Here is a 14,534-nt window from a genome sequence, read left to right on the forward strand (position 1 = left end):
CTAAATACACACACAGCAACCAGATACACAGACAGCGGCCAGATACACACACACAGCAACCAGATACACACAGCAACCAGATACGCACACAGAAACTACACACACACACAGCGGCCAGATACACACACGGCAACCAGACACACACACAGCAAACAGATACACACACAGCAACTAGATACACACACACACAGCGACTAGGTATACACACACACAGCGACCAGACACACACACACATACAGACACACAGCGACCAGATATATACACACACACGCGCACACAGGCAGTGACTAAACACAGGCACAGACACAGGCAGTGACCAGACACAGTATGAATGGACAGGGAGGAGGGTGGGGTGAGGGGGATTGATGATGGAAGCTCTCGAGCAATGAGAGTAATTTTGCTCAATTGGCCTCTGATTGAATCACGTGGAGGCGTTTTGCAAACCTCATTTAAAAACATTTTTCAATGATTTCGAGACTGATAACACCCACCAGCCATTCCTCATCCTCAGGGGAGCAGGCAACAGTCTTTTGAAGGGGCATCGTCTAAATTTGTTTGCCCTGTGAAAAACATTATGTGTGGGTGGTGGTGGGGGGGGGGGGGGGAGTGGGGGGCATTAATTACTGACAGGCAAAAGGACAACAACAATTAAAATAATAGCAACAAATAATAATAATAATCCTTGCATCTTATCGCCCTCGTTGAGACGTCTCAAAGTGCTTCACATGACACACTGTACAGGTGTAGTGACGGTGTATATTGTGGGCCAAACGCGGCAGCCAATTGTGTACGGCAGCGTCCCACAAACAGTCGTGGATTGACTGATCACAATTTTTGTTGTGCCAACAAGAGTGAGTCAGTGAATGAGCAAACGTGAGTGAGTGAGTCAGTCTATCAGTGAGTGAGTGAGTCAGTCAGTTCCCAAAGGAAAGTGAGTTGGGAGTGGTGGTCACAGTGTGGAATAGGTGTGGAATGGCTGATGCGTGTTATCAGTCTTGAAATCAGCGTCTCTCTCGCTCTGTGTGTGTGCAGGCTGCTGGCGCCAGGGGCCATGTTATGGCTGAGGATTATTTTAATGAGGAAACAGAGCGGACGATGAAGTTCACAAGATAATGGCGGGTCCCTCACGGTTTATCAAAACACAGTATTCACATTGCGCCTATTTTATAATAATATTATAATATATAATAATCCTTGCATTTGATATAGCGCTTTTCATGTCTTCGAGACGTCTCAAAGCGCTTCACAGAATAGACTGTCAAGTGAATTGACTGTAAATTTGTGGGCAGAACGTGGCAGCCAATTGCACACAGCAGCGTCCCACAAACAGTGGTTTCATGGTTTAATGCAGAACAATAATGTTATTAATGGATCATACTGTTTATTAATGCGGTGTTCAAAAGGGAAATATCTATTTGGAAAATAAATGAAATGTTACTCCTGTCTGAAAAAATGTTGCCGAGATCCATCATGTTTGCATTTCGCCCACAAAGTACACAGTCACTACACTTTGCAGTGTATCCTGCGAAACACTTTGAGACGTCTCGAAGATGTAATAAGGCGCTGTATCAAATGCAAGAATTATTATTATTTTTGGCCAACGAGCCCACCCCCCCCCCCACTCTGATTAAACTGATCATTCCTGGAGTCCTGTAGCCTAGAGTGGTTAGAGCACTCGCCTCGCAAGTGAGAGGACCCGGGTTGGATTCCCGGGACAGGGCGAAACCTTAGGCAAGTTTCTTTACTTCACAAGCCTCTGTTTACCCAATAGTAAGTAGCCTTTGGTCAACCCTCCTAAATCCCACCCTCCCTGCCCTCCTGATCCCAACCCCCAGCTTGGCTCCAAATCCCTGACCGCCCAGCGCCTTGGGACGTCCTCCCGAGGTGAAATGCGCTGCGTAAATGTCATTTGTTGTTGCTGCTGTTGTTGTCATTCACCGGAACAGAAGCGAAAGAGGATGAACACTGAGATGGTGCACAAATCAGGCAGATCAATGCACCATTCCTACTCCATGGTTTCACTTCTTCTAACAGCTTCAGGGGTGGTGTTCGTGTGTGTGGGGGTTGGGGAGGTGTGTGTGTGGGTGGGGGGAGGTGTGTGTGTGCACGGGGGGAGGTGTGTGTGTGTGGGTGGGGGGGAGATGTGAGATCTTAACACTGATGTTCAAAGATGCCTCACTAACCCAGATGTGTGTTTGTGGTATGTAAGCCGGCCGGCGGCAGGTATGTTCCCTGTGAGTGGGTGTTCACTTCTTGATAAGCAAAACACATAGATTTTCTGCTAACATCGCAGATTATTATTTTAGCAGCTTGAACCTTTGCAGTCCCGCTGGGACATTCCCGCTCGCCCACCCAAAAAAATAAAGTGGTCATTCTCTCCACGACCGTTTGTGTGCCAGCGTTTCGTCCACAAAATACAGTCACTCTGCTTTACAGTATATTCCATGAAGTCCTTTGAGACGTCTCAATGACATGGTAAGGTGCTGTGTCAAATGCTAGGATTATTATTTTTTAATTACGCCTGGTAATCGACTAACAACCGGGTTGCTGCTCACGGCCGGTTTCCAATCCTCAATTCCTCCTTCCTGAGACCCCCACCCCACTCCGAGACCCCCACGAGCAAGTGGTGAAATTCCGAGGCATTCCAAGAAAAGTTTGGTAAATCAAGCACGTGTGATCGCGAGCCCAACTGGAGGAGTTTTTAATAACAGCGTCTGCCTCACTCGTGGGTTGGCAACAACTTCTGGGAAGCATTAAAAAAAAATGCAAACTCAAGAGCAGAACATCGTGTGAGACGAAAACTGCAGGTTCAGACACACAACCAACAGGAAAACCCCCACTTCTGGGAATGGTTCCCGGCAGCTGCCGTCAATCAGCGCTTAATCTCCTCACCAAGACACGCAGCCGGGAAATCAACTCACCTTCAAGTAAAACTAGGATTCATTTCTTTCTGTGGAGTTTTTCTCTCTCGCTGTCTCGCACTCACACCCCACCGCCCACCCCACTCCAGCCTCATCTCTTAATAACAAGCCTTGCATTTGATACAGCACCTCATCACGTTGTTGAGACGTCTTAAAGGGCTTCGCAGCGTATACTGTGAAGTGGATTTTTTGCGGGTGAAAAGCGGTAGCCTGTTGCACTCGACAGAGTCCCCCAAACAGTTGTGGATTGAGTGACCAAATGTATTTATTTATTTGGAGGGATTATTACTCCCGGAAAAGTGATCTGCCGATCGCCTAACGCCCGGGTTCCTGCTTACTGCTGGGTAACCAGAGCAGGAACCTTGCCCTGGTCCCCTCGCTTGCGAGCTAACCACACCACGCAACTCCACTTTGAGACATCCTCCCGAGGTGAAAGACGGGGTATAAATAAATGTAAACTGCTGTTGTTGAACGAAGTGATTCGTAAAGTAACAAATTACTTGAATTCCTGTCAGTGAAGGCTTGTGGCGATACTATTGTATCTGTGGGCATTAATGTTACTGCTTCCCCACCTGGCCTTGATTCCAGCTCTCGATCCCTATTCTCGCTGTTTCAGGGGTTTTGGGCAACTTATTTTTCCGCTCGGCTATTTGGGAAATAAGCGATTTGCAAATATATCAGCGGATACATTCCAGGGTCATTTCTGCAGAGATGTTTTTTTCCAATGCCTTCTCATGAATCACATTGTCATAAGTGTTGCAATATCTGTGACCCACCCACACATTAATGCCTGCTTTCTTTCACCAGGTTTCTGTTTACACCGCTAATGCACCGCAGAAGAGTCGTGCTGTGAGACGGTGAGGTCAGGATCCGAGGTTTATGTATAAGAGCAGGGAATGGGGTTAGAGTAGAGAGCTCCAGTGGGGGAGCGAGCACCAGCACAGACACGATGGGGAGAGAGGGAGGAATGGGGCTGGAGTAGTTGGACCACCCTGGTCTACATTGACACTCCAATGCAGTGCTGGGTGACGGTTGCATTGTCGAAGGTGCCGTCCTTTGGATCAGGCGTTGAACTGAGTTCAGGTGGACGTTAAAGATCCCACTGCACTCTTCTAAAAGCGAAAGGAGTTTCTCTCTCCCGGTGTCCTGGCCAACAATGGCCCAGATAAAATTGGTCGCTCTCATCACGGCTGTCTGAGACATCGCTGAGCTCCACATCCACCTAGTTACGACACTGGAGTGTGGTCACGTGTGAAGGTTTAATCTGGATAAGGCGCTGTGAAAACATGAACCTAACAGACTCGTAAGGCGAAACTAAAAAAAAAAGCTATTGTAAGTGCGAGAGTAAAATGATCTCATTCAATCCTCCACCAGCCAACGGCAACCACCCAGATAAGTTTTCCAATGGGCTAATTATGGCATCATTCTGAGATTCTAAAGCTAAATACACCAGAAATTTTCTACAGTAATATTAATCCAATAATCCTTCTAGACATCTCAAAGTGCTTCACACTATATGCCTTAAAGTGAATTGACTATATTTTGTGGACGAAACGCGGCAGCCAATTGCGCACAGCGACATCCCACAAATAGTGGTGGATTCAGTGACCAAATTCTTCTTATTTTTTTGAAGGGATTATGACGCTCTGACAATCGACTAACAACCGGGTGGAGGCGTGTGGAGTAAGAGAACTTGCCTAAGGTTTCGCCCCACTTTGAAATTGAAACCAAGTCCTCTATCTCCTGCTCTAACCAATAAGCTACAGGACTCTACAAAGGCACCAGGGAAGAGCCCATGAAACAGGGACTTGAAGAATTACAAGCAAACGCTCACAGCTGAACCAATATGGTCCCGGGATGAAACTGCACCAACATGAAGAGAGGCTTTATTCAGGGCTCATGCTGACGATGTTCCTGCAATGCAAATAATGTCTGTGACTGTGCAAAGAAGGACTCACAGAGACACAGCGGAAATCGGATTCTATCTCAGTTGTCTTTGTCCCCCTCATGCCCACCCGTTGGCCTGGAGATGGAAATTTGGGGCACGAAAAGCTTTCGAAAGTCAGCGATGCTTCAATTGCTCATTGTAGTGACTCAGTATTGCCATCTGTTAAGCACCCTGTCTCCACACACTGCTCTGGCTGTGACTGCTGCCAGCGGTAATGGGATAAGCAGGATCACGGTACCCAAGTCACAACTGGGTTTAGGGTGGTGGACACTGGCTTCTTTCAGGGAGCAGCTGGTTGTGAAACGATCATCTCGTGAATAATCGTCATCCTTGCATTTCACATACTGTTAGTCGATTGGCGGACACTTTTTTTCCAGGGGTATTAATCCCTTTTTTTAAAAAAAAATTGGGTCACGACTGTTTGTGAGACACTGCTGTGGGCATTTGGCTGCCGCGTTTCGCCCACAAAATACAGTCACTCCACTTTACAGTATATCCTGTGAAGCACTTTGAGACGTCACAACAACGTGACAAGGCGCTGGATTATTATTATTACTGGAGTGCCTTATCATGTCAAAACCTCTTGCAGCGCTTCACACTAATTACTGTCAAGAGTACTGACTGCGTATTCATAGGCGAACGTCAAAAACAGCCATGAAGTGAATAGCCAATTGTATTTGGAGGAATTGTCGGTCAGGACATTGGGAGAGAGAAACTCCCTTTTCTTTTCCAATAGGGTCAATGGGTCTTTAAAGGCCATCTGAACAGGCAGACAGGACCTCGGTTTACCATCTCATCTGAAGAACAGCACCTCCGATAATCCAGAAACCCCCCCCCACACAAGAGTCCTGGAATGTCAGCCTAGATCACATAGAATATACATGACAGAAAGAGGCCATTCAGCCCAACTGGTCTATGCCGGTGTTTATGCTCCATATGAGCCTTCTCCTGCCCTTCCTCAACTAAGCCTACCAGAATATCCTTCTATTTCTTTCTCCCTCATGTATGTACCTGGCTTCCCCTCAAAGGAGGTTCTAACCGATCGATTACCGACCACTAGGTGGCTTCTCAATAAAAACAAGAAGAAGGAGCGATATTTACCGCAGTTTAAACATTAAAGGTTATATTTTTATTTTGAGCCACATGAAATACTTTGTGCATCAGGCTTCGTTTTCAATTGGATTGAATAATGACTCACTCCATGGCTGTTTTTTGGGGGCACGGGGGACACTGCTGTGCGCAACTGGCTGGTGCATTTCGTTCACAAAATACACAGTCACTGCACTTTACAGTATATCCTGCAGGACGTCTGAACGAGATGGTGAGGCCCTATATCAAATGCAAGGATTATTATCGTTATTATGTGGTTCTATCGGCCATCGGAGGTTGCACCTTCAGCCTCTCCACCCCCATCCTTTGGAACTCCATCCCACATTCCCTTCGCCTCACTCCCTCCTTTAAGGCACTTCTCAGAACCCTCCTCTTCAACTGCGCCTTCGGCCACTCTGCTACCCTCCACACTCCCTGATCCCAACCACTCCCCCCACCCCCACCAGCTCGGGGCCAAATCCCTGACTGTCCGGCACCTTGAGGCATCTTCCTGACATGAAAGGTGTTGTATTTTGTATTGTGTCGCTCCTTCCTCTCATCACTTTGATAATGTGCGAGAGAGTCAGAGCAACCAAATAAACTAGGGGAAATACATGCAAAATTTTTTCAAAAACTTTTTTTTCTAGGAATGTGGAACAAACTAGTGGAACAAGCAACCCCAGTTTCGACAAGGAACTAAAACTATTGGAAATGGTTGTGGGTTATATAATAATAATAATTGTCCTTGCATTTGATACAGCACCTTATAACGTCGACACGTCTCAAAGCGCTTCACAGAATATATTGTAAAATGAATTAATCGCTCTGGGACACTACCCTGCGTGAGGGGAGCTTTATAAATGCAAGTTGTTGTTGTTGTTGTTGAATCGACTGTGCATTTTGTGGGCAAAAATGATGAGGTGGAACGTGAGGAAAGGAATCTTTTGGGAATTTAGAAGAGCAGTTGAAAAGCTCGATTAACCTCGGCCTGTCTGAAGCAGTGACCATGTATACAAACAGATTGGAGGATCAATCCCTTATCACTCAGCTCAATGTCTTCCCACAGTGGTGGCACCTCACCCTCACATACCAGTGTGCCCACGAACACTATGGCAAGTCTCTCTCTTGTAAAACAGCAAACTCTTTGAAGTGATAACCAGAAATCGTAATCTTTGGGGGGTAGGCGGGCTTTCAGCCTTTCTGCCCGCACCCTCTGAAACTCCATCCCACAGTACCTCCACCTGGCCCCCTCCCTTGCCTCCTTCAAGACCCGTCTCAAGACCCTCCTGTTTGACAGTGCCTTCGGTCACCCTCTTATCCCTACCCTCCCTGCCCTCCACCCCTCATGATGCCAACCACCAGCTCGGGTGAGGATCCCTGACTGTCCAATGCCTTGGGACATCTAATTTATGGATAATAGAATCCATTTCCCTCCCTTCTCTCTGAACCTATTTAACCCTGTGTTGTGGCACAGTAATGCTCCCAAGGGGTTTCTGTAGGACCCCTCACTTTGCTGCGACAGCCAATTGTGCACAGAAACCGACAGCGGTGAGGTGAATGACTAAGCCAAGTAGAAAAAATGGACTCTTCATATGACTTGAATATATTGGGGCAAAAGGGCCAAATCTCAACTCAGGAGCTGAAGGGATTCAGTGTCCAGTGAACCACCAGAGACATTCTGTGTGTCTTCTTTTTGGTGTGAAGGAGTTAAGTATTTTACATACCATTCTTTTTTTTTAAACAAAGATCTTTCACGTTTCGAGACACCAAAGGCCACAATCCAAGAGAGCAACGAGATGTTACTTGTAATCATCCCAAGCCACAAAAGCGAGTTGTAACTTAAGGCACTTTGAAGTTTGCCTGTTCAGGCAGATGTTAAAAGACCCCGCAACACTATTGGAAAAGAGAAGGGAGTTTCTCTCTCCCTGTGTCCTGGCCAACAATCCTCCAGATAACATTTATCTGATTATTCACTTTTTGGCTGTTGCATGACCTTGCTGTATGCAAATAATTGACAGCAATGAACTACCAAGCACTCAAGCCATTTGGAAACTCTAGTAATTGCTTCAAATTCAAGGGCAATTATTAATATGTATAACATGCTATTTCTGATAGGTCAACTTAAAGTGATTTAAGGTGCTCAAGCATGCACTTGATCATATAGGAACGTTAATAATAACTGCCCACCTTCCTCCATTCCTCACAACCGACACAGTTGAAACCCTCGTGAACGCCTTCGTCACTTCCCAGCTGGACTATTCCAATGCCCTCCTCGCTGGTCTCCCCAGCTCCACCACACACAACATCCAATTAATTCAGAACTCTGCCGCCTGGATTCTCACCTGCACAAAACTCCATACCTCCATCACCCCAGTCCTTGTCAGGCTCTACTGGCTCCCAATTACTGTACAGATTGACTTCAAGATCCTCTCATTTTCAAATCACTTCATTCCCTTGCACCTCCCTACCTAACCGACCTGCTTACACCCCCACTCCAGCACCCGCTGCCTCCAGCCTACTATTTATCCTTTGCTCCCTCCATTTCACCGCTGCTCCCCAAAACTCTGGAGCTCTCTCCCTCCCTCCCCACCTTCAAATCCCACCTAAAGACCTTCCTTTTTGATCGTATTTAATGTCACCTCCCACTTCGCTCTCCATCTGGCTCGGGATCAGTCTCCGCCACTGCCAAGCGCTCTGGGACTCCCACGTGAAGGATGCTATATAAATGCAAGTTGTTGTTGCAAGCTACAGGATTCCACAAACCAATGTTACTACAGATTGTAGATCAATCGGATACAACACTTAGCTGCCATTGGACCTAGATGTTATGTTGGATCGGTTCAATGGACAAACAGGTTACTAAGCTCATTGGAACCAAGCCACCAGAGGTAAAGTGAGACTCATAAAAACACAGGAAAACAGGACAAGCCAACCAGTTCCACCAGTTTTTAAGATGTTGGCAGATCTTTTAAGCCTAGTTGTTGACACCTTTACCATCAAGTTAACTGTTGTTCACCCTTCGGTGACCTACACTCGCTGTGCAGACGCACACCATTAGGAATTGCTATTCGATACACGTTTGAGGGTTGGGGTCCACAATGGCAGCTCTGTTTGACAGGAAACCAGACACAATGAGCTACACATCAGAGAGAGAGAGAGAGAGAGAGAGAAACAGTGCAGAAATTTCCCAACACGTTTTAATAGGTCAATAGCTAAACACAGGACAACCAGCTATATCTACCATCCTTCGTGTTCTGTCCCAGATAGTGTTGCAATGATGCAAGTCTATGACTATATGAATCGAATACATAATCTATGTAATGGAATATCCACTGGGTTTGAAGCACAGGCGGTAACCTGCCAAGACTCAGAAAGAATCTGGTTTTAATTTGATACTGCATGTCAGATCTAAATCTCCAAAAAATTCAATTCACTTTACAGTATATTCTGTAAAACACTTTGAGATGTCTCGAAGATGTGATAAGGCGCTATATCAAATGCAAGGATTATTATTATTTATATAACGCACACATACAACAGACTCCAGCAAAAACAACTGTTTTGTCCTAAATTAACATTAAATAAAAGGATCCATTGGTGGCGTGGGCCACTATAACTGCAATAAGTCACTTTCCAGAACTTAATCTCCTGACCCAACTGTACAGCGCCTTGAGACGTCCTCCCTTACGTGAAAGGCGCTCAATAAATGGAATCTTGTTGTTGTGGAGCTAAGTGGTTAGAGCACTCGCCTCGCAAGTGAAAGGACTTGAGTTTAATTCCGAGACGGGGCAAAACAGTAGTCAAGTTTCCTTACTCCATACACCTATTTACCTAGCAGCAAGTATGAACCTGGTTGTTAGTCGATTGGCTGATTGCTTTTCGGGTAATAAACCTTCCAAAAAAAAATGATTTGGTCACTCCATCCAAAACTTGTTTGTGGGGCGCTGCTGTGTGCAGTTGGCTGCCGGGTTTCGCCCACAAAATATACAGTCAATTCGCTTTACGGTATAAAAACAGAAGTCACTGGGAACACTCAGCAGGTCAGGCAGCATCTTTGGAGAGAGGAAAGTGAGTTAACATTTCAGGTCGATGACCTGTCATCAGCACTTTAAGATGTCCTCCTACAGTGAAAGGTGTAAACTTGTATTGTGCTTAAATGAATGAACAATGAAGGATGTGCTTAAAGCAGCATTCTGCCAGACTGATTTATTTTTTAATAAAGTCATTTCACACAGGGCTTTTTGCTAATCAGATTTCACCAACATCGAAACTGTGTAGGCGTTTGCCTAGAAAATAAGCCACCGCACAGTAAATCCTGCGAGACGCTTTGAGACCTTTCAACGATGCGATAAGGCACTGTATCAAGTGCAAGCATCTTAGCATGAGTCAGAGGTGCAATAGATTTATTTTCCACCTCTTTAAAAGCTCAGTATAAATCTATTTTTAAATGATATTAAATTGGTGAAATAAAGGAAATGCATCACAATGCCTTTCAAAGTTATCGGCAAGTCTTTTCTTTTCCTCCTGAAAGCGATGACTGCTGCTAGCGACTGCTAACCCGACAGACATCATGGTCCAGGCTTAGCAATTTAAACCAGAGGTCACTGGGAGGCAATAAGGAGTAGGAATCCTTGATATCCCATCAAACCAACCATTTTCATTCGTTTAACCTTCCTCACGCCAGGCAGCGTCCCAGAGAGCAGAGCACGACGCCAAGCCAGGGGGAAGGGGACCATATACGCTGTTGTAGAGGAAGGTCTTCTAGCACAACGTGAAGATGGGGAAGGAGGGGGAAAGTCAGAGGGATAAAGGAAAACTATTCCAGTTTCAGGGCCTAGTGGCTAAAAGCACAGCCAACAATGGTGGAACCTAATCCAAGAGCAGAGGTCTATCAACGTAACCTCAATCGCTGTCATTAGAGATCAAACTAGCACAGGGTGGGATTGGAGGCATCAGCCCCTTGGTCTATGTGGTTCAGCAGTGTATAGGTCAGCAGTATAGACACCATTTAGAGACACCTTTTGCTGGTGGAACCCACCATGAGAGAAATCCACTTTGGCAGATATTGTAATGTTCCAAATAAAATATTGTACCAATTTCACCAGTACCCACTTTAAAAAAATGCTCTAAACCCACACTAGCACAGTGGTTAGAGCACTCGCTTTACAAGCGAGAGACCTGGGTTTGATTCCCGGTAGGGTGAAACCTTGGGCAAGTTTCCTTACTCCACTCACCTGATAATAATCCCTCAAGAAAAAAACCAATAATAAATTCAATCACTTCAATCCACGACTGTTTGTGAGACGCTGTACGCAATTAGCTGCCGCATTTCGCCCACAAATATAGTCAATTCACTTTACAGTCTATTCTGTGAAGCGCTTTGAGACGTCTCGAAGATGTGAAAAGCGCTATATCAAATGCAAGTATTATTATTACACTCCGACACTACTCCACTTTTTTGCCACTTGACTGCCAAGAGTGGATATTTTGGTTAAATGTGCCCTCGATCAGCTCTTTTGGAAAGGAAGCTATGTGTTGAGTCGGGCCTCACTATAGCTGGGTGCACACGCCAACCCTATGCATTGGATTCTTTGGGTGAGAGACCCTACGCTGTGTGCAATAAGGCTGTCACACTTACTTACAAATGCGCAGTCACTATAATGCACAGCAATTTCCTGAGAAGCGCTTTGAGATAATGACATCAAAGTGACGTTCCAATTGTGCCATAGTACTTTCCTCGACGAAGTGCCTTAAAAATCATGTGTGTGGAGTGGTGTTCGGTGTTGGTGGTGGGGGGGGTAAGAAAGTACTAAGATCAACAACAAAATAAAACCCACAAAAGAAAATGTTAACAATAAAGCAGCAAGTTTTATAATTTGGGAAACATTACACATTTTGTACAGTTTTGAAAGGATGTCATGCTATCTCGAACTGCAATATCAAGTGCTGAATATTTTTGACATTGACATAACAACAAAGATCTGCTGCCAGTCACTGAAACTCACTTGCTGCTAATCTGCTGCGCTTTGGCAAAGGTTGGCCAAACTCTTGCCTAGTTTGAGGCTCAATGGGGGAAACCCTCTGGTTCCATTCAGCAATTTTTTTCCCCCTTAACTGAATAATTAAAACGAAACTCAAATACTGCCATCGCAAAGCAAACCATTGTCACAACGAAAAGCATTCACCAGAATTCAATTTCCCTCTCCCTCCACTACCCCCTCCCAGACCAGCAGTCAAATGGGGGAAGAAACATCAAATATCAGTCCATTAAAGCACATGTTGGAGGTTCCTACACACTTTTGGAACAATTTATAGTGAAATTGAGTAGGTCCAATTTTTTTTTTAGCTCTGTCCCTGGTTTTGCCTCTACCTGTCTCTCTGCCTGTCTCTCTGCTCCTGGTCGCCAGCTCCATCGCACAGTGGATTATGCCACAAGCACTGGTTGCCCTCCAGTGGCCATTATCCAGGTGTGAATATTGGCAGGCGAGTCAACCACCGATTGAATGTGTCACAACCAAGCCAGACTTCTCACTCGGCCAGCCACACGCATTACCAGCCGAGGGGGAATTCAGGAGGGACTAGGAGCAGGAACTCAGCTGACTTACCCTTCTTCAACCCTGGGAAGATCAGGATTAATTTTGCCTCCTGTGCAAGCCTGGCTGAGACCAGCAAACAATTCAAACTGGAATTCAAACTAGTGAGGTCCTGGTACACGATACAGTTCCTCAGCTCTGCTACATCATCAGGGCTGCCCCAGGATTTAACAACTTAAGGCGATTTCAATCCCCATTTTACTTAGACCGCTGCATTTTCTCCTCAAAAAAGCCATTTCATGCAGCGAAACCTCAAACTCGGTAGTAAATTGGCAACGATAATTGTGAAGTAAAATAATAGTGTTTGTAGCTTGCTGCAATTCCGTGTTTAGTGATCGGGCGGGCGCTGCTAGATGTGTTTTTGTGCATTCTCCGAGGGCTTTAGACCATAGGCCGACACGCATCAAATCACGGAAACAATTAACCCCGGAATCATCATACCAAATAAAGAAAGAAAAATGTCAAAAGTACAATCTGTTGTTCTATTTAGTACAGCGATGATGATGATGATGAAGATAGGCTATAGAGTTGCATTATCCCATGATTTCCAATCCTAAAAAAACACCATTGTTGCCAGTTACAGCTGAGGGCCATGATGACTGCAGGCAGAGGGTGGAGCACCACAGGCAGGCACGGCAGCCACGGTGAGGCAGCCTGACAGGCAAACCTTGTGACCTCAGTGGGGTTCAAGTTGCTGACTTGACAGCTGAATAAAGGGGAAAAGCAGCAAAGGTTTTGTCAGGAAGCTGCAAGAGGTTACTCTGACAGGAGGGCGGAGGGCCTGAAATTTGGTGACTCAAGATCCGTTCCCCTCCTAGAACCGAGCAAGCCTGTTACACAAGGCAACCCTCGATCTCTGGAAAAGCTGGTCGGAGCAAGAGTGTCCTGGGAGTCAGTTATTTTATCCCTTCCCTACTTTGTAAGAATTAAATTCAGAGCCTAAATGCAACGTGCCACAGAGTCTTAGGAGTTTTACACGGCGACTTGGATGAAATTTTGAGAAGGGGGTGGCTTTCTCAACGTTATTCAATCTTACGATTTCGTCAGCGAGTTACAAGATCAAACCAAATTACTTTATTTTTTTTTAAAATGGAAAACATCTTTCAAGAAAATAAATTAGATAAGACTGCTGTTAGCAAATAATATCTCAGGATACAATATACAGTTTGGGACATGACATGCCTTGTGACTGCCAGGATGGTGGAAGGCGAACTGGATGGACCTTGGTCTTTTTCTCGCCTAGCAGATTCTTGTGTTCTCGTGGAATGTCACCCTAACTCTGTGGTGAGTCGGGTGCTGGGAATCTCTGGACTTTGGTTCACGACTGCTCTGCCCATCGGCAGGTAAATTATCCCAGTCCTGTTTACCAGAGTGATGAGAGGCAGTAAACAACCCTGTAAAATTCCTATTGATAAGAGCCTTGGGGAGTGCGTCATGATATCATGCGAGAGACGAGATATTATTAAGCATAAAGCTCATAAAGCTTTATAAAAGGAGCGAAGGACTGGCTGGGTGATAATGTGAAGTTGCTGTAAAACATGCAGCGTTTCAGTCAACTACTCAACAACACACCTTGTCAAACACCCAGATGTTAACCTCATGGCTTGCCCTAAACCCCTCGTGCACATCAACACGAGCAGTTCTCACCAGCACAAAAAACAACCTTAAACACATTAAGATTCCTCAAAATGTTTGCCTATAATGAACACAAAGAAAGGCTGCACGCTAATCACTCATAGAACTCAATGCTATTGGAACCCCGTAATATACTGAGGTTTCCATGATTCAGTTAATTCCCTGCAAATCCCCAATTTTTAACTCGTCTAAAAAAAGGCATTAAAATGTTCACACATTAAAGGCGAGCAATGTCAATGCTGGAAATGGGATAACTTTCCCACTTTTTGGCGCTGTGTGTCAGCATCAAGCCCTTCAAGGTAAAGGGCAGCACAGGTTAGATGCAAAATAAAGCTCCTTCTGTCCACC

Source organism: Callorhinchus milii, unplaced genomic scaffold (assembly GCF_018977255.1).
Source record: "Callorhinchus milii isolate IMCB2004 unplaced genomic scaffold, IMCB_Cmil_1.0 Scaffold18, whole genome shotgun sequence".
NCBI lineage: Eukaryota > Metazoa > Chordata > Chondrichthyes > Chimaeriformes > Callorhinchidae > Callorhinchus > Callorhinchus milii.